Source organism: Crocodylus siamensis, chromosome 15 (genome assembly GCF_052110815.1).
Source record: "Crocodylus siamensis isolate JL-2025a chromosome 15, ASM5211081v1, whole genome shotgun sequence".
NCBI lineage: Eukaryota > Metazoa > Chordata > Crocodylia > Crocodylidae > Crocodylus > Crocodylus siamensis.
This window is the reverse complement of record NC_143409.1, coordinates 44,747,233-44,766,744: the sequence shown is the minus strand read 5'-3', so window position 1 is coordinate 44,766,744 and position 19,512 is coordinate 44,747,233. Positions and strand designations below refer to the sequence as shown.

General features: G+C 46.6%; 1 protein-coding gene across 2 annotated transcripts in view; it reads right to left on the bottom strand.

Annotated features, from left to right (window-relative positions):
* The window catches only part of PKM (pyruvate kinase M1/2), a 29,861-nt gene extending 26,726 nt beyond the window's left edge, over nucleotides 1-3,135 (bottom strand). Inside the window, exon 1 of one of the 2 annotated variants that reach the window (XM_090028524.1) lies at nucleotides 2,988-3,135. The gene's annotated coding sequence lies outside the window, so the exon portion shown is untranslated. The remainder of the gene's footprint in view (nucleotides 1-2,987) is intronic. The other variant, XM_090028523.1, reaches the window with a different exon arrangement.
* Between the last annotated feature and the right edge of the window lie 16,377 nt (nucleotides 3,136-19,512).

Here is a 19,512-nt window from a genome sequence, read left to right as displayed (position 1 = left end):
ATTCAAGTAAGCTTGTACCACAAATGAAGCGAGTTACTGGTCTTCTAATACGTAGCACAAGTTTAGTCATATTACAAAGCCAAGAGCAGTTATGTTGAGTTATTCTTCTACAGCCTGCACAGCTCAGAACTGGTATTAAGGAATAAGAGGCAATAGTGAGAGGAGCTTGTTCTATATTTGGGAAGCTCAGGTCTCTCATCTGTGGTAAGTTTACTATCAAGGCACAGAAGGCCAAGAACTAGCCTTAAGATCCAAGGGACTGTGTCAGGTTTACATATGTTCCAAGGAAAGTTGACTTTTATTTTGAGTAGAAAGATTCAGCAACTCCTTTTCTGGGAAGCAGAACAGGATTTTCTGCTTCTCTATGGTTTTTGTGCGAGATACCCTGCACTGTTATGTAACTAGGCAAAATGGCTCCCATTTTCCAAGCAATTTCTTTTCTGTGATATTGGGCATGATCCAGGAATCTCCACCTGTCACTTCAGCTGAAGTATTAAAGCACCTGACCCAAATGACAATTGCAGACATGCACTCTCTTCAGTTATACATTTGTTGCCTGTCTTTGTGATGCTAACATTCCTCTGACTTCCAGAGGAAAAATTTAACAGGATTGAAAAAGGTCATGTTGGAACAGCTGTACTGCATGACATCAGCACTTTCTCTGGATGAGCAAGGATGAGCTGTCAGCTCAACATATGACCCAGCTCAGTTTGCTCCTCCCAGAGAGAGCCAAGTCCTAGGACAAGCTTAAAACTGAGCTGTCTGCAGGTGAGATAACTGTATCAGATCAACACAGGTAAGTGAGGGCCAATAACCTATCCAGAAAAAGAGGAGTATTTTTGGTGCAGACAAAGGGCAAGTCACTTATCTATACTGCTTTGATAGCATGTGCAGCTAAAGTTAAGCTATTTCAGGAAATCTCAAGAGCCTACTCGTGTGCTACCAGTAAACAAGGCTTGTGACCATCCAGAGGCAGCAGGATACAAGTGGATTTGCAGAGAAAAAGATTCAAAACTAGCTGAGGTTAGAGATGGGTCACAGCCCTGTGCTATTCCAACTGCACTGCCCCTCTTAGCCAAAGCCTTCCTGCGCAAGTAATTCAGTGGTGGCAGCCAGTAGGTACTGCAGCTCTCTTCTCCTACGTGCTGTTCATCACACCACACTGCAGCTAAACTCAGATGCTTTTCAAGAAGGGGATGGGCTACCTAATCTCCCCCAGGACTAGAAATTGCTTGTCCAAAGCCAAAGGACTGGAAAGAGACAGAGCTGCCACATGGCTTGTCCTGACCTTACCTCCTTACAGCATCACCTAAATGGATTCCTCTTTGGACCTTATGAAGTCAAAACTGCCCCTCCCTCCCTGCTGGAAGCAGAGTCTGAATTAGATGATTTAGATGAGAAACGTGAGAATGCGATGTGTTCATTACACTGAGGTCTTGTTATTCGTTAGCAGTTGAAATGCCATGTTCTTCCTTTCACATGACAGCAGATTGGAACAAAATTAGGGGATGCAGCTCCCTCCACTCCTACATTCACTGCAGTGACAGACAGCCTGCACCATCATTGCCAACTTGCCAGAATTTCTAGCAGATCGTACTTCCAGAAAGATCTTAAAACACACAGGCCCAAATACGTATGCATCGAGTCACAGCAGAATTGCTCCTCTGCTGGGACAGCAGAGGAATTTGTTGCTATTAAACTGGCATCACTGGGAGTACAGGACTGAGAACTAGCTACAGAAATTATCACAGTACAATACACAGGGATCCTGGTTCTCTCCAAATTAAAAAATGCCCCAATTTTCAGATTTAAAAAAGTAACCCCACATCCACATTTCTCCATGATTTAAATGAAACACCACAAGTATATACACATCTATAGTGACATTTTATTTTAATCATGGAAGAATCTGGATTTGGGGTTACTTTTGTTTTTAAAACCAGAAATTGGGGAATTCTTCAAAATCAGAGAAAACCAGGATCCCTATATTGGGTATTAAGTCCCATCATATCTACAGTATTCTAGTCTCAAGCAACCTATTAGAAAGGTACAGCTGGGCATAGCCACTTAACTGCCTTGTTCTAGGAAATGAGGTAGCCCTCTTCCACGAGGCCTCAGAGCTGGATGAAAGGTAGTATTACCCTCCTAGGCCTCTGTAGCATAAATAAAGGTTAGGGAGCAGCTATTTATAGGAGCCCAGTTCAGAAGGCAACAAAAAGCCTTTGATGGATGATGCAGAGATTAACACTCACACACAGATCTGAGAGCCCAGCACTGATTTCTGTTACCTTATGCCCTAGCCATCAGGCTATTGAAGACAAGCGCATTAAAAAAAAAAAATTTAAAAAAAGGGGGGGGGGGAAGAGAGAAAAACAAGTCTACTTGTATTAATCTGAGGAGACAGAAGTGAAGTCTCCACTGCTTAGCAACAAAAGCACCATCCACGCACATCTGACTCTGAAAGCAGAGGATCAAACATGGTTTTCATAACCCTTGGTGAAGCAGAAGCGAGTGTTTCGGCTGCCTGCACAGACAAGGCAGAGCCGGTCGCAGCCCAGCAGCATCGCTGGGCGGGGGGGGGGGGGGGAGGGAAGGAGGGGGAAGATGTCTGATCCCGCTTCCGACCCGCTCTTAGTCACCGCAGGGGAAACTAAACCGAAACAAGATGTTGCGGCGGAGCCCAGCTCCTCCCTAGACACGGCGGGAAGAAACTATTTCCCGCATCACCCCCCCTCCCCCGCGCATCTGCGGCGACAAAAACCGGAATTCTTTTTTTCCTGAAGGAAGTTGCGGCGGCCCCTCCCCTGCCACCAGCCCAGGCCGGGCGCGGCGCGGTGGCACCAGGGCGCCCGCGGCTCCCACGTGCGCCGCCCGCCCAGGGCAGCAGGACACCCAGCGGCTCGGCCCAGACAGCGGGAGCTGCTGCCGCCCCACGCGGCCCGGCCTGGGGGACGCGCGGGGGACGCTGGGAGTTTGCGGGGGGGTACCTGCAGCTCCGACCCGCGTCCGTACCCTCCGAGCGTCGCCGCTTCTCTGCGCCCAGCCCCGCCCCGCGCCCGCCTCAAGGTGATGCCGGCCCCGCGGCCGCCGCACCGCCCCACGGATCCCTCCGCCGCTCGGGAGGCAGCGCCGCGCAGCACTTCTTTTCTCTCCCCCTCAGCGGAAGCACAAGATGCGGAGTTGCGAGGAAGTGATGCGTCCCTACGCGAACAGGCGAGCGGCCAATGGGGAGGTGGCAGGCACGCAGGCGGGGAGTGACAGGGGCAATTAAAGGGGCCGCGGTCGTTACAGCTAGCGGCTGTCGGAGCCGCAGTCACAGCGTGGGATCTTAAAGGGGCCGCGCAGCAGCAGCTTCTTAAAGGGGCCGCGCTCCCCACACCTTTTCTCTACCTCCGCACCAAGGGTTTTCAGGGAGCGCTCCGCCCAGGGCCCCACACCCGCAGGGCCGGACTCTCCCCCTCACAGCACGTATCACCCGGCAGCCTGCTTGGGAACCGCATCCTTTTCAAGGCTGCATGCTTCAGTGCCTCTTAAAGGGACAGGACCATATTGCTTTCCCCTCCCCCATGTGCTCAGAGGTCAGGTTGCCCAGCAGGGAACCTTTGCTGAATACCTCCTCCCCCTCCCCCTGCCTTTCAGGGCCCTGAAACCCCCGACAAAGGTTCTTCTGTTTCCCATTGTTCCTTTTCTCCCTGTTGGGTCCTTCTTTGCCTCCCGCCTTTTGCAGCAGGGCTCCCAGGGAGTGGCTGGGGAGATTGATGCTTCCAGGGAGCAAAGTGCTACTGAGATCTCAGCAGATTAAGTGACAAAGGGAGGAGAGACCTGGTTCAGGGGTATAGGCTGTAGCTGTGTTGGTCTCAGGACATAGGCAGACAAGGTTCTTTGGGTAAATCCAAATATCTTTTATTAGACCAACTCAGATAGTTGGGAAAAGTCTTCCTTGCAAGCTGTTGGGTACGAATACCCTTTGCCAGGCGGAGGAAGTGGCTGCAGTTGTTTTGTGCTCTGGATGCTGGCTTCTGGCTTCTGTCCCATCCAGGAAGAGCGCAAAGCGACCGCAGATGCTCCCTCGGTCTGTCGAAGGATGTTTGTACCCAAAAGCTGGCAGAGAGGAATTTTTCCAGCTATTTTAGTTGGTCTAATAAAAGATACCACATTTATCCGAAGAGCCTGGTTTGCCGAGAGACTTGGCTGGCGCACAGCTGGCTTGCACGCAGCTTGAGGCCCCAGGTTACCAGGCCTTTTTGCACTTCCCTGAAGGCTAGTTCAGGGCTGCCCAAAAGGTCAGGCAGTCACCTTTCACCATGCTGTGCAGACTCCCCGCAAAGATGGAGGAGCTGGCAGGGTTGGATCCAGGGTGGGGGATTCCTGCTCCACCCCAACTTCAAAACCATCTGCCTGGGAAGGGCAGCTGCATTTCTATTCGGGCAACACTGAAGGAGCCCACCTTAAATGAAATAATATAGTGCTAGCCCCCTTAGCCTGTTAGTACCACCTCTAGTTTCTCTTTAAGTAGAGAAAAATGTTCATTGTGTCATATGGGATGATGCCTCACATTATCTGTTCCCCCTTTCTCAAAATCCTAATCTGCCCACAGGAGCTTGGCTTTGAGTTGTTGAGACTGCCAGATGCCCCCTCCCCACAAAGCAGCCCATCACTCAGCTGCCCATACCCAGGATGTCAGATGTCCTGCATGGGCTGAGGCTCTCTCATAGCTGCTGGTGTTGAAAGGTGGGTGGAGGGTGTTGCAGATTAGCAGCCTCCAAGAAGGAGCTAGTATGATGGAGCATCCAGCAGGACCAGCAGCTTGTGACTAGTCTGCCGTGGTTTTAAGGTCACATTGTCTCTTCTTTCATCTGGAAATAATTGATGTACCTTGATGAATAATGTAGCATGCCCACTTTCTTCTGCATCAGCCTGCATTCCTCCTGTCCTCACATATTCATCAGGCTGAGATCTTGAAATGTTACATTGAGAAACATTTTGAAAGCAAGACAACAGAGGTTATTATTCTTAGAAAATGTAGAGGCTTTTAGGTCCAATTAAAGGTGGCATGAGTCACTCTCCAGCACAGGGGCTTATAGATGCTGAAGGACCAGGGATAACAGCCAGCACACCAAAATCAGGAAAGTGATATAAAGCTCACTTAGACTCAGATTTCCATTTCTGCTCCTAGCTCCAGCTGAAATCAAATAGGCCTAATAATTCAGGGCCTTCATACCTTTGAGGATCTGGGTCTCACTGTTTATGTTGCTTTAATTAAAAATAATGCCAGCTTTTATATGAAGTGCCTCAATCATACAGACCTCTAGATGCCTTTCAAAGGGAATCAGTATAATTTTTCTCCATTTACAGATGAGAAAATTGAGGCACAAAGAAGTGGTAAATGACTTGCTCAAAATCACCAGCAAAGTTGACACTACAACCCAGGTCTCTTGAGCACCAGTCTATGAGCTGCTCTCCCCTCAACATTTTGAGGTTGTCCAGCACGTGCCTAAGCACTGAGGTCTTAGGCCAAAAATAGGAATCTAAACTTAGGATCCTAAATGTGGCCTACTTTGCACAAATGCCAAGCAGCCGCTGACTTCAGTGGGATCTGTGGGGTCCTCAGCAGGCCAGTTATTTAGCAACCTAAGGATGGAGTTAAAAATGCAGGGCTCTTACTTTGAAAATCTTGGCCTATATCTGTTACTCAGGGCTACTGTCAACCTGATAGCTGTAGCCAGAACCTGGAATCTAAAATAATTAATCCCTAGTTGACTAAGTAACCTAAACTTCATGTATTATTGGCTAAGGGGTTCAAGTCTCAATCACTTAGGGCTTGAAGGGACAGGAGAGGGGTGTATAAATGAATGAAATGGGTGTATAAACTAATAAATAGCGCAGAGGAGTTGGAATCAATGTGCTTCTGCTCCCCCTTTGTCATGGTACAAAAACAAGGGGAGACCTAATGAAATGAAGAGAAAGCACATTTCAAATAAATAGAAGAAAATGCTAGAAAATTAACCTGTGATTCAGAGAGTCATCCAAATCAAGAACCTAATAGGGGTCAATCAAGGATTAGACTATGAATATAAATATGTTAATAGGCTCTTCCTTCCTCAGCTGGCTGGCTTGCAGGGGGCAGTGGTTTGAGAGAGGTTGGCTAATAAAAAGTGAAAGGACATGTTCCTTTGCAGGCACTGGCCACATCTGGGGGTGAGAGGCACTGCTGGCTGCACATCTGGCTGGCTTTTTAAGAAGTGGTTCCCCATGTGCCCAGCTGCAGGGTTCATAGGTACAGGAGGTTCCTGATTTAACCTCCAAGTTCAGCCTTTAACAACGGGCTCTGGCTGTGAGGTGCTTGGCAGGGGGTTTTGTGCAGCAGGCATTATGAACCCCCACATCCTCTCAGGCAGAGGAAGCTGAGGGGGAATCTGTGCCTGGAGCCTGGTCCCAGTGGAGCGGGGTTGTAGGGTTGCAGGGTTCCCAGACTTCCTGGCAATGGAGCAGCAGCTGCACTTAGCAGAAGAGAAGAGTTCCCATTGGAAAAGCACACCAGCCTATACTCTTCCAAAGGAAAACAATCTGTTCCCACCACTAGCTCCCCATCAGTGAAAACACTGAAGGGAGAGGAAAGGGGAATGGAGGTGGAGAGGGGAGCAGGAGAAGAGCAGTTCCATGCGGATGCTCATCTGCACATGGTGACCAAAGCTGCCTCATGCCCGTGACACACAGGCTGGTGATAATGGGCACAATATTGACTACATGCTTCTTTAAGCATGGCTAGGTCTGGAGCAGATTCTGCAGCTACAGGAGGTGGAAGAGGAGATGCTAGATAGGTGTCTGATCTGGTCTGATATTTCCTGCCTACAGAGGAATCGTGGTTCTGACAGAGGCTAGCACCTGTTGTCTGCATCAGAAGCTATCATACAATCATGAGGCTCAGTCTGTGCCCACCACATCTCCAGTTACAATAAGATGCCAGTGCTCTATTGTAAATGAGCATTCAGATTCACTTTTCCTAATGGTATTAGTATGGTATGCACAGACAGAGCCTCCCATTTACACAGATGGTGAGGTCTTCTCTGCCATGCCACTCAAACTAAGCCTGCTGTTGATTTGATGGTCTGTACAAGGATATAATCACCATCTCCTGGCTGTGTACGTGCTCTCCTGTCACCCAGAGCTAACAGCCAAGAGGGAGAATCTCCATTCAAAATCCTTTTCCCATTTTTGCCAATATTGAAAACATTTTTACAGGATATTTTTTCAGCTAAACCAGGAAGGATGTGGGTTCATCCAGCTCATGCGCTATAGCAAAATCTCGTCAACCACTTTGGCAATGCTAAGGCAGAATAACTTCCCAAGTGCATAGAAAGGGGTGATGGTCAAAGGCACTGATCTGTTGGCACAAGAACCTGGGGGCTCCCAACCAAAGCTTTGTGTGACACTGTGGATTTGATGAAGCTGGTGCATTGTTGCTTTTTAGTGCTGGTTGGAGATGGACACAAAAGCCTCCAGGAATGTTTTAGCCTGTGGCCAACAGTACTGGAGGGATGTATAGATGGTAAGGAATGCGAGGCATTTTTACAGGTGGGGCATTTCCTCATGCAGCCTTAACCCTTACTTCAAGATGTTGTTTGTCTTAACATTGTATCAGTCCCATAACAAATGTAAAAGGTAGAGAGGGTAGCACCTTAGGGACTAACTTGTTCTGAACAGCATGAGCTTTTTGGGGGCCACAACTCACATTGTCGTATGCTGAAGTAGGTTATTATCTATGAAAGATGCCGCCCTTAACCGGTTAGTCTCTAAGGCAGTGATTCTCAAGCAGGATCTTTTGAGAAACCCTTTCAAGGGTGCCATGGGGTGCCACACAATGTTAGCACTGTTAGGGGTCCAAACATAATTCACAAGATAAACCCAGAGATTTCAAATAAGAATTCACAGTGTTAAAAAACACTCTGCTCCCTTGTGATCTGAGTACTTTGCGACAGAAGAATTGCTCTATTATTTTTCTCTAATCCAAAAATGAAGGAAACTAAGCTGTCATTTTTCAGTGGGTGCCTTGGGTCTAATGAGGGTGCTTTTCGTCTAAAAAAAGGTTGAGAACCACTGCTCTAAAGCGCCATCCTCTCCCGCCTTCTGCTTGATTTAAAACTAACATGACTAACCACCTCTGTGCTCATGGCTAATACCCCTAGTTGTGTTTGACACTTTCCAGGAGTCTAGGAACTAAATCAATGCTGCCTGTTCACAACCTTTCTTTCATAGCAAAGCACCATCACAGAATCAGAGAAGACAGGGCTAGGAGGGACCTCAAAAACTCAGCTAATTGAACCCCTAGCTCAAGACAGGGTCATTCTTCCTATGTATACCATCCCTGACAAATGTTTATCTAACTGGCACTTAGGAACACCCAATAATGGCGATTCCACAGTCTACGTAACCTGTTCTGTTGTTTTTATGAAAAGTTAAGACAGACTGGTACAACATCCGAAGACTTCCAAGGTTACCAGCCCATGGCTTCATAGGCACATGTTTCAACAACTTGCAAGATGAACAGAGCTCAGCTGCTCAATTGATGGCTTGGGCATCTTTTGTAATCAGCTGCTGACAAAGCGGTCCCTACAGCTCTTGTTCCTCTGCTTCATTCTGACAGTTTGCTGTGGTTTACTGATGGCCTGAAGCAGGTGAAGTGGCTGAGAAGATGGCTGGGGTCCAAGCTGTACTGGCTGCAGCAGAGAAAATGCTTGACATTTGACAGCGTTCATGATCAGACAGTAAAAAGTGGTCTCTTCCAGCCAGTGCAGCCGTTCTAGGTGATATGCAGCTCGGCAAAACCTGTTTGTCTGGACTTGGCAGCAGAGTCAGGTATTTTATAGTCTGAGGAATTTTTCAATCTCTTTGCAAGGGAGATTTCTCAGATTTGGGCTAGACTTCCTGTCTTCATGGTGGCAGAACCAGATGGAGGGAGGGGGAACGTCTGGAAAACGGGTTGTGATCTAACTGCTTGGACCGTATTAGTCACTGAGTTTTACTGCAACAAAACTAGTTACACTTTGTGTCATAGCTTGTAATTTAGACTCCTGTGACTAGTAAAATCAAGTTGGGAGAGGGGTGGTCCATTGCAGACGGAGGCTAATAATGTTTCCCTATAGTGGAGTAGGTCCATGGCCTCTCTTCTAGAAGCAGTAGTTAGGGACGTGGCAGTCCTGACTGGCTGAAGCACCCCAGGAGCAGTCAGTATTAACCAAAGAGCAGGAAAATTGTTTATACCCTGCCTATAGTGGATTGTGCAGGTGTCTGTCTGGGGAGGGGGGAGGAAGCAGGGACTTTAACTTTGATACAATTTGCACCCCTAACTCATGGCTGTGTGATATCAGCTTTATCCTGGTGTTGCTCCTTGCCCCTGGGGTTTGAAGTGACACTGGTGTAGAGTTGAGGTAATGTACCAGTACATTGGACATGAACCATTTTTTGCACATATTGTATCAGCAAATCACCTTTACAATAAATAAAATTTATGCAAAATGATCTGATCTTTCAGACAGTAACATCAGATTTCCATCTATCTCCATGTGGGCAGAATGACAGCTGATTTTCACAGAATGGCACCACGGTGATACTAATGCCTAATGCTTTTTTAGGTGCTGAATAAATTGCATGCCAGCACATGGCCTCACTCAGATGGCAGGCTGACTGCTTCAGATCTTTGCCTCACTGGGTGGGCAGGACAATGTAGAAGAACAGTTACTTGCTGAGGGGTGATTCTTTATTTCTTTGTGACTGAAGAAACCATTAAGATCTGAGGGACAACTTTGTGTACTGCATCTAATTTCTTAGAGGCCAGGGCCAACAATAGGCATCCAAAATGACAGGTACCCAAAATCAGCAGGTACTTTTGAAAATGTTGTTCCCAGCATGACTTGGGCACATAAGACTTTATTAACAATATATATGTTAATATTCTACATTGACTTACAATTCTTGCAGGGATCATTCATCCATCTTAAGGAAGCAACAAACCTACCTTTTCCTTCCTTTGTGAATCCACATTTAAAATTGAATGGCTTCCTAAAAACAAACACACTTTCTGTAAGAGACTGGGAAGAACTGGGCAGTGCAGCCTTTATGAATGCAACTCTTTTCTGTCCCCAAGGTACAATGCCTGAGTTATCTCTTGACTGCTGCTGCCCCTGACAGAGTCAAGAACAGATTAATGAAAGGTCCTGAAAGACCATTTGGTATAGTAGAGTCAATACGTTCAGAATTGGTGGCAGGGCTCCACAACCCACAAGGAATATCCTCTGTGATATGGGGCTGAGACTACAAGGATTTGAACCTCATGTTATGCACCCATGACACTAAAGGATTGCTAAAGCATAAGGAACCCAGGGTAAACACAGAATAAGCCTCACACAGTTCAACTCACCCAAAAACTAACTTTATTAATACATTAAATGCATTAATAGTTTCTACATAGAGAGAGAGAAACACTTAGTTCAATGGTCTCACCCGATCCCATACATTACTTCACTTCACAGAAAAGGTGGCCAATCAGTTCCTGAAAGCAGAGGGTGGTCATCTGTGAGCAATGGCTGTTTTTCAGTCCAGATATTGTTGGATGATGACACATACCCAACTACCTTGTTGCCCCCTTTTATGCTTTATCTTTAAATTTACGCCCCCAATTACTCTTCATTTCTGGGTACCATTGACTGGTTTTCCTGTGATCATCACACTGTTCATGATTTTATCATGTCAGCATATTCCTTTGTTCCAACAACCTCATCACATGCACACATCTTAATTTGGTCTTTTACCAGTGTCTTAATTTGAGCATGCCCTGGACTCCTAATCTGGTCTGTCCATCAACTCTGGAAGTTCCAAGGTCTCTGCAGTTGGACACTGTCCAGTTGGTCCCCTCTTATCACCTTTCATTAGCATATCCAATCATGTCATCCCTATGGTTCTGTTGGTTAGTGCCAAGTTCAGTTAATTTAACTAGTAACAAGGCTCACACTATACACACCTATGCTGATAATGTTAAAACATAAACCGCCTTTCTCACATTGATAAGAAAGCAAAAAAACAATGTGAGAGTGAACTCAAGGCTATGGCTGACCATGTGAATACCAAAAGCAGAAAGAGAAAAAGTAAAAAAAAAAAAAAAGTTCAAAGAATATTGTAATTCACCAGGCAAGCAGGTGCAAATAAAGCTAAATGTGATAAGCTAGCCTAACACTCAGGCATGCAAATTCTCTTCTGTGACACTAAATTACTGTGTGATCTTGAGCAAGTCATGTAATCTCTTGGTGTCTTGGTTCCCAATTTGCAGAATGGGAATAACTAACAATTCCCAGTCACCCAAGGGTGTTGTGAGGGGCTCAGACCTTCTGGTGATGGTGGGGAGAAGGAGCAGAGAGGAACCTAAGCTTGAAAATCTGCTGGCGATGGAGCAGGTGACTGAAATGATGTCCTGTCCTCCATGTGTTTTGTCTTGTTGGAGCAAGAAATCTTTTTTGCCTGCCCCACTCCAATGTGAAGCCCCTCCATGTGACAAAAAGCCCATTTTGCAGTATTTGCCCCCTTTTGGGGATGCTTTCTCTTTTCTACCTTTTCTTCCTTCCTCCCTCTTATTCTTTTATCATATTATTATTATTATTATTATTATTATTATTATAAAATATAAGGTGTACTTGTAATAAAAATATAGTTCGTGGATGCTTTTATGGGTATAAAGTAGTATTCTGCATCAGTATGTCCCCCCTCCCCACCACTTTGTATTTGGTCTATTTATTTTACGTGCCATGGCATTTCACTCTTTTATGTTTTCTATTTTATGCTTTTAACTTTGTAACAAATGTACTTTAAGTTTAAAAGTAAGTTGTACCATGTAACAATGTTAGCAAGGAGGGGAATCAAGCTGCAGCTTCTCTGTAGGGAGCTGGTCCCTGAATGAATCTTGATTGATTGTGTAACAGCAGCAGCTAGACAAGATAACAAGCTAAGAAGCAGCAATTAACACCTAAAACCACAGACTAAGGAGAGGAAAGGCTCAATACAGAGCCAGGAACTCCCTGAAACTTTACTGTTAAAGGTACAGAAGCCCTGGTTTGAACTCATCACAGCAGTGAATCAAACTTCATCAACAGACTCCCAAGACTGCACGTACCTGTGGACATGACCCCTGGGGCTGACAGCTGCCATCCAGCAACCACCCAGTGGGATGTCCCATGAGGTCATTGACCCCTGGATTGGGTAAGCCTGAAAATTGGGGAGTCACCAAAGTCTGCCAGAGAGGGATAAAAGGCAGTAAAGAATGACCCCCACCAATAGCGCCCTCTTTGACCTGACCAGCACCCTGCCTGCCCAGCCAGAAGGACCAGCCAGCAACCCCCTTCTGAAGCAACATCGCACTGAAAGAAGCCTTGACTGGCCATTGACGGTGGACTCCAGCGCTTGGGGATAGGTATATCTTGACATTGGTGTTTAGTGTTCATAGCTAGCTACTGTGAGAATGTGTGTGTGTTTGAGGGGATCTGCCCCAAGGTTTATGATCTGACTTTTGCATCCATCTAATAAACCAGAATTTTATAATGATCCTGAGAGTTGGTCCTTTGTAGCCAACATTGTCATAAAATGAATGCTTGTTGTGGTGGGGAGCAAAAGGAAAGTCAAACATTTACAGCCTGCTTTATAATAGATTTATACTTTTTTGTGTAGATTTTATTAGGATCTGGCATAAAGAAATAGAATAGCCATACTAAACCATGCAATTCAATGTATTATCAATCTGAGGTCTGAAAAATAACAGCAGCAACAGCATTTCCTAGAAGAAGTTAACATGTTACAAAAGACTGTTGGTGAACAAAGAGATGGTTGCAACACATGGTCCAATCCTGTTGCCACCAAGTCAATTAATCTTTGGGTAGAAGGTCAGCTGTGTGGCTCTGTCCCATCCACATCCACCTAATAGTGGTGCATAGGCCTCATGCTGACTCTTTCTGCAGGGGGAGGAATTTCACTTCAAACAGGAACAGAAGTTAGGGGTGGGCTGTTATGAGCATAAAAAGCTGCTTTCAGTCACAGAGAAATTGGCTGCAGAATAAAAGGTTATAGTTGGCTTCCTCCTGTGGAAGGAAACGTTACTGAGTGAGTCAACACTGCCAGTTGTGGTATAACACCACACCCCTGGGTAGCAGGGATTGCAGTGGGGGAATCCAGTTCTGAGTCTGTTTCCTGAGCTGACAAGTCTGGCTCTACTCGCCAAAGTGTACTAAGTGTCTCGGTCTCCTGCCCAGACCACCTTTATCCATGGCCCAGACACTACTGGGAGGAGGATGAACATTATGTGGAGGGAGTCTGGGTTTAAAGGGTGAAACACTACAAAGGAAATGGAGCTGTTTTCCTCCACCTGGCTGGTGCAAGATGATTCTAGCAGTGAAGTTGCCTGAGTCTCCTTTCTGAGTGCAGTGTGGGATTTCCCCCTGGTTAACAAGGCCGGAGGAGCCCTCTCTAATGGCTTAGAGGAAAGGCCACAGAAAGTAGCTCTGGTTGGAGGGATCTGCAGGGCAATGGACAAGGGTCATTTTAAGGACCAGGTGCAGGTAGGTAAATCAGCTGGGCCATCCCCCACAATAGAAAGCCTGGAGGGATTGCTTTGCAGGGGGACGGGGCAGGACTGGAAATCAAGGGCAGGAGGCTGCAGGGGATTAGGATGTGAAAATGGTGCTGCATCAGGGTTAGAAATGTGGGTGCAGAAAGCACCTAGCTCCCCAGTGCCAGGGTTGAATTAATTCTATTCCTAACAGGAGTTTGGACAGGAGATGCTCCATGCAGTAAATAAATGATAATTTTGCCCCAAATGGATATTCTACTGGTTCCATTTTAATTAACATCTCCCTGGACAGTGAATCAGCACCTGTTACAGTCAGTGTCCACTCCCTGAACAATACCACCCACCTCTTGGTCAGCATTGGCCATTTGTTGGATTCCCAAGGAAGTTGCATCTGCTTCCTGGTGCTGCTACCTCTCTGTGATGGGCTTTCCCCACCAGTAGAAGTCTGCCAATTATTCACATTGTGGGAAGCCATCATGGGTCCTTTGATGGCCCTGCAAATTGAGGTTTGGAAAATTAAATCCAGCAAATAGCATTTGTATGCATATCTGCATCTACATGACTTGACATTCCTCATGGCTGGTTGCTGGGCAGGAATACAAAGACCTAATTAGCCAACATGCTCCAACATGAAAGAAAGGAAAAAGCATAGCTCAGCATAAAAAGGTGAAGGCAGGACAGGAAAGAAATAAAGCATATCACATTCCACCAGTAAAACACAGAGGGAAATGCTCATAAATAATGTGCATGTGACCATATGATTACTTGCAAAAATGTTCCATAATGCTAATAGACAGTAAACCATGTGGAAAGGTGCGGTGGGATGAGAGACAAGTCTATAGCATCTCCCAACTGAGTCCTTCCATAGGCAAAGCAATAAAACTCCCCCATTTGCTCCTGCTCCATCCACATTGAAGCCCAGCAATTAGGCAACATTATCTATGGTTTAGAGCTGCAATGAGTACACCACGCCACTCTGACTCTCCCACAGTAGATGCCCTGAGAGCAGTGTGGGGGCAGGTGCAGAGGCTTTCTGTTGTGAATGTCATGCTAAGCAGCACAAAATACCTAAACCGAGACTTTTGACAGTGACTTGAGGATTTTGGCCACCCAAGTAGGGACCTGATTTCTCAGATGTCTGCCTCCTAAACCAGAAGCAGAGTAGCTGCCTTTGTGTGGCACTTTGGCTAAGCTAATTAGCACTGTTAGGTGACAGAGGTATTAGCCCAGTGCTATAGAAACACTGTTACTTTGCTTTCAGCCTAGGAATTTGGGAGCTGTGCAAAGTGTTTGATGGTGCATAGTAACTTTGCCATGTAGACATGGCTTTGCAGGGGCACTTTAATGCCTAAGCCTATATATAGCTGTGTGTCTACACAGTATCTGCATGGAGACATACTAAAGACTACAATTTTGTCACAGTCATTTTTAGTCAATTTGACAGCAGAGCTATGGAAAAAGATAACATTCATGGAAATACCTCAACAATAACCTACCAAATGCACTTCCCTACTTTGACTCACTGCTTTATGGGAGTTATAGTATAGAAGCCTAGCATCCCCATTCTTTCCAACAAGATGCCATTCCTGGCTGAATGACATCTCTCATGGTCCGTTGCATTTTCCCCTCTGACTGAGTGGCTGTGTGCTTCATGAAGTCTTTTCAACTTTATGGTTTCTATGACCTCTATGGCCAAACTAGGGGCTGAAGCATAACCTATGTTTACACTGCAGCAGGAGCTGAGACTGCAGAATGTGTAGATGTACCCAAGTGAGATTGTATCTTGTTAGTTTGGCTACCAGCACCAGCAATGCCATGGTTGTATGAATATCAATGGGGACTGCATCCAGCTAGGACCCTGAGTGCTAGCCCATACAGAAATGGGTGGTGATGTAGTTTCACTGCTATTGCTACCCACATTAACTAGATTAAAATATGGTCAAGTGTGCCATCAATGTTACAATCACAGCTACAACAAAACAGATACTCCTATCACAGGCTTGGCTCAGAGAGCTCAGGAGTTAATGCCCTTGGCTGTTCCAGATATAAAACCCACTGCTGAAGGCCCCCCCACCAGAGGCATAGGTTACTTAAATCTAGCTGAGGTATTATGTAAGCTCAAGCCTCACTACTTGATCCCATCTCTAGTTAATGCTGCTGGGATTTTTTAGTTGGCACTGGAAGATCCTAGGTTAGGCACTGTTTATTGGGTGCAGTGCCTTTCACTGCTTGGTTGCCAGACTGAATCTTGCCCTGGGTGGTCATGATTGTAAATTGTTTCCTCCGATGGCTGGTTGGTTCCCCTGGGAGAAATGAGTTGGAGACCTCAGTCTAGTTCCTACAGGATAGATGACTGTCATGAAACCCACAACAATGGACAGGTCTCTTCCTAACAGCCTAAGTGATAAGGGCAGCAATGAACCATGCTTATCCTTCCAGAAATGCTTCCTCTGGACCAAGGCACATTGGCAGTGAGAGAGGGCTGGCTCTGCTGGGCTCTGGAACTGGCTTTTGTGAGAGAGGACTCCTGTCTCCTAGGCTCGCTTGGGCATCAGTGACCAGCCTTACCTTCACTGGTGTCCTCCTGTGGCCTGGGGGTCACAGTGGAGGAAATCTTTTGCCATGATCATTGCGACCAAATGATCTTCACTCCCCCATACCAGTGCGACCATTTTGGTTGTTTCCACTGAAACAAGTTTACATTTGGGTGTAGAAGCAGTGAAATGTTCTCCTGATTGTATGATCACAGAACCATGTCCCTGAATAAGGACTTTGTCAGGACCTCCACCTCTGCCCCCAGCTCATGGACGTCAGATTGGCACAAAACTCAATGGCTCTTAGTTTGTGTTGTGGGAAATTCTTAGTCCAATGGGTTCTGCTGAAATCACAGTTGTAGTGAGGAGGAACACGAATACACCTACTGCTGCAGAGAGAGTTGGTGGGGCTCTCTGCTGAAGCTCTGGAGAGCACTGAATGACGTCTGGTGAGGGCTCTTGTATCTAGTGCTTGCAGAGCTGAAATCATTGGGTTGCACGGGGGGTATCTTTAGATCAAACTGGATCAGTGTAGAGACCACCCTGCTTCTAGAGGCAGCAGCACAGAGAGATGGCAGCACAGTGGCAACATCATGGTTGGAGGTGGTGGCTCAGGGACCTCCCTCTGGGGAAGCCAATTGGCTCTTCATGGGCTTTTTGGGACTTCAGTTTGGAGGTAGATGTTTTACTTGCTCCTTGCATTCTCTTATGTCTTGGTGTTGTGCTTTCCCAAATCAAGCCTGTGTTCTTCTTTCCTTCATAAAAGTTGCTTTTGTTTTATACACAGGCTTAACACCTGTCATGGACCCCAGGAGACACGCTGGGATTTCCCAGGGTTCTGAGTGGGGACTCAGGCCAGTTTTCTTTGGAAATCTTATAAAGAAACACCAGCTATTGAGCCCAGCCCCTGCTGCAGCCAACACCTGGCAGAAGGATTACAGTTGAAAGGGAAATGAAAAGGAGAAGAGAATTAGCAAACCCATCCCTCGTGTGTTTCACTTTCCCCCAGCCAAAGAAATCAGCCAGATGTTTTGTGTCCGCCAGAAATAGATGATTGCCCCAAGCAATCTATACACTGCAACACTGCAGGCATTGTCCAAGGAAGAAACAGCATCTGAACCACAAATGGTAGAATGAAAGAAGAATGAATCAGCTTTTTTTTAGAGATCCCTGCATCTGCAGCCTCGTGGCTCTAGGACGTCTGCCCTCTATCAGCCATGTGGGCCATATGTCCAGAGATGTAACAGTAATGGTGACTGGCTCTCTAGGCTCCTCCTGCCTCAGTTCTGCACAAGCACCTGTCAGCGCCATGTGAGGCTCACGGGCTGAGTTCAGCCAGTGGGCTGACAGGCTCTGCACTTTCCTTGGCTGTTGTTTCTGCAGCTGGATGTTTAGTGCCTTCCCAAAACCATGCTATTGATATATAACGTCCCCCGCAACCATCCCTCTGCAAATGTCGCCTGCTTTATGTACATGTGTAATAACTGTGTGTCTAATCTTCCCAGTCTGCAGCTCACTTGAGCAGTCAGCAATGCAGCATCCCATCCAGCCTGGATAACATGGAGAGCTAGGGGTAGGCTGGGATGTAATACGGGTCAAGGTCAGTTGTCTGATTCCACGTAGGTCAGTAGTAGTCAGATGGCTGTGCAGCTTTTGTGAAACAAGGAGGCAGTTCTCAATTCACATCCTAGCAGATAGAATAGCAAGGGAGGTAGCAAGGGGTGGCCCAGGATCGGGGTATATGGAGAAAGCAGTGGAAGGACTTGGGGTGGACCAACAGGATTGCTGGAGGTCAGGATTGAGGTGTATTAATCAGGAACAAGACCTGATCAAGTTCATACCTGAACTGAGACCTCCAGAAGTTGCAGATGTAAGTGCACTACCCCATGCACCACATAGCCCTGGTTCTGTCCTCCCTTTCAAAGGGAGAAATATCATCATCATATTAAAAGCTGGCAAGGAAGGGGAATTGGAAGATGAGCCGAAAGTCGAGCCTAGAAGGGGAACTGTGTACATAGAAGTTGCTTGCTAATCAGCTGCCATAGGAAACAGACTGTCCAAAGTGCACGATAGCAGGTAAAGGAGTTCGTTTGCAGCAAGGACTCATAAAGAGTAGCTCAGAACCTTGGCTAGAGTAAAGCAGTGTAAACCTGTTCAAGTGAAAAAAGCTTAGTGGATTTATATCTTACGAGGGTTTGGCCCATGATTCTGGGCTCTGGAGCAGAAAGATTGTGAGAAGCAAAGGAACCAGAATAAAGCTACTTGAACACAATACTTCTTTTATAATCTTAACCCTTTGTTAGCATGAGAGAGGGGCAAGGGCAGGGACCCGAGTGGCCTGAGTTCTACTTCGGGCCCTGGCAATGGGCTCAGACACGTCACATTGTTTCTCTGAGAGCTTGGCCTGCCTTGTTTGGATGGCAAGCTCGTCATGGGAAGGGCTGTCTCTTGCCTGTTGTCATGTCCAACCCAGTGGAACCTGATCATACTGTGACAAAAATTATTATTTCTTAGTGGTGTTATTGGTGTTGTCTTCATTGCATTTTAGAGGAAGAAAAATCACACCCACAGCACCTGAGGCTGGAGATTTTATCTCCAGGGTAGGGCAGCAAGCTCTGGAGATGAATCAGCATGACCCGTGCACCCAGCACTCCCAGCAGATGCCTTAGGGACACTTAGGGACATCCAGGACTTAGCCCAGGGAGCCAGCAGCAGCATGATATTTCCCCATCTGTGGCTCAAAAAACAGCTCCAACCCACGAGTGACACACAGTCAGTGATGGCAGAACCGGGACTGAGGTGTCACTGTCTCCATCTCTTCTATGCCTTCCCTCTCTCCATTGCTGCCTCCTTTTCTGTTATTTATTAATCTTGGGTCTCCATTAGGCCCTGAGCAGGAAATTGAGGTATCCTTAGTAAATAGGAGATGACTCAGGTTGTGTTGAACTGACTCGGCTTGGAGGCTGGCTTCCCATCCCAGTCTCTTGTGTGGAAGCTGTTCCTCAGGGTCAGAGGGGAACATTTCAGTGTGGAGCACTGGAGGGCGAGACTGCCTTCCTCAGTCCCCTGATACCCTTGTCATATGGAGGAACAGAGAACTTCAGTCTCCAGGGCTGTAAATGCCACACCTTTCAGCACCACTAAGTCCATAACGACAGCAACAACTAAAGCCGTACCATATTTGCCACTGATTTGTGTCAAAAGATCACCTCAAGGCCACACCAGAAATCGCATCTATCCTTGAGTTCCTGTTTAACAGGAACAACTGTTCAGGAAAACCTTTTCTCCATTGCTTAGCCCTCTAGCTCAATGGCTCACAGCTGGTGACTCATAAAATGTCAAAAAAGGTCCCCTCCATCTACCACATCTCAT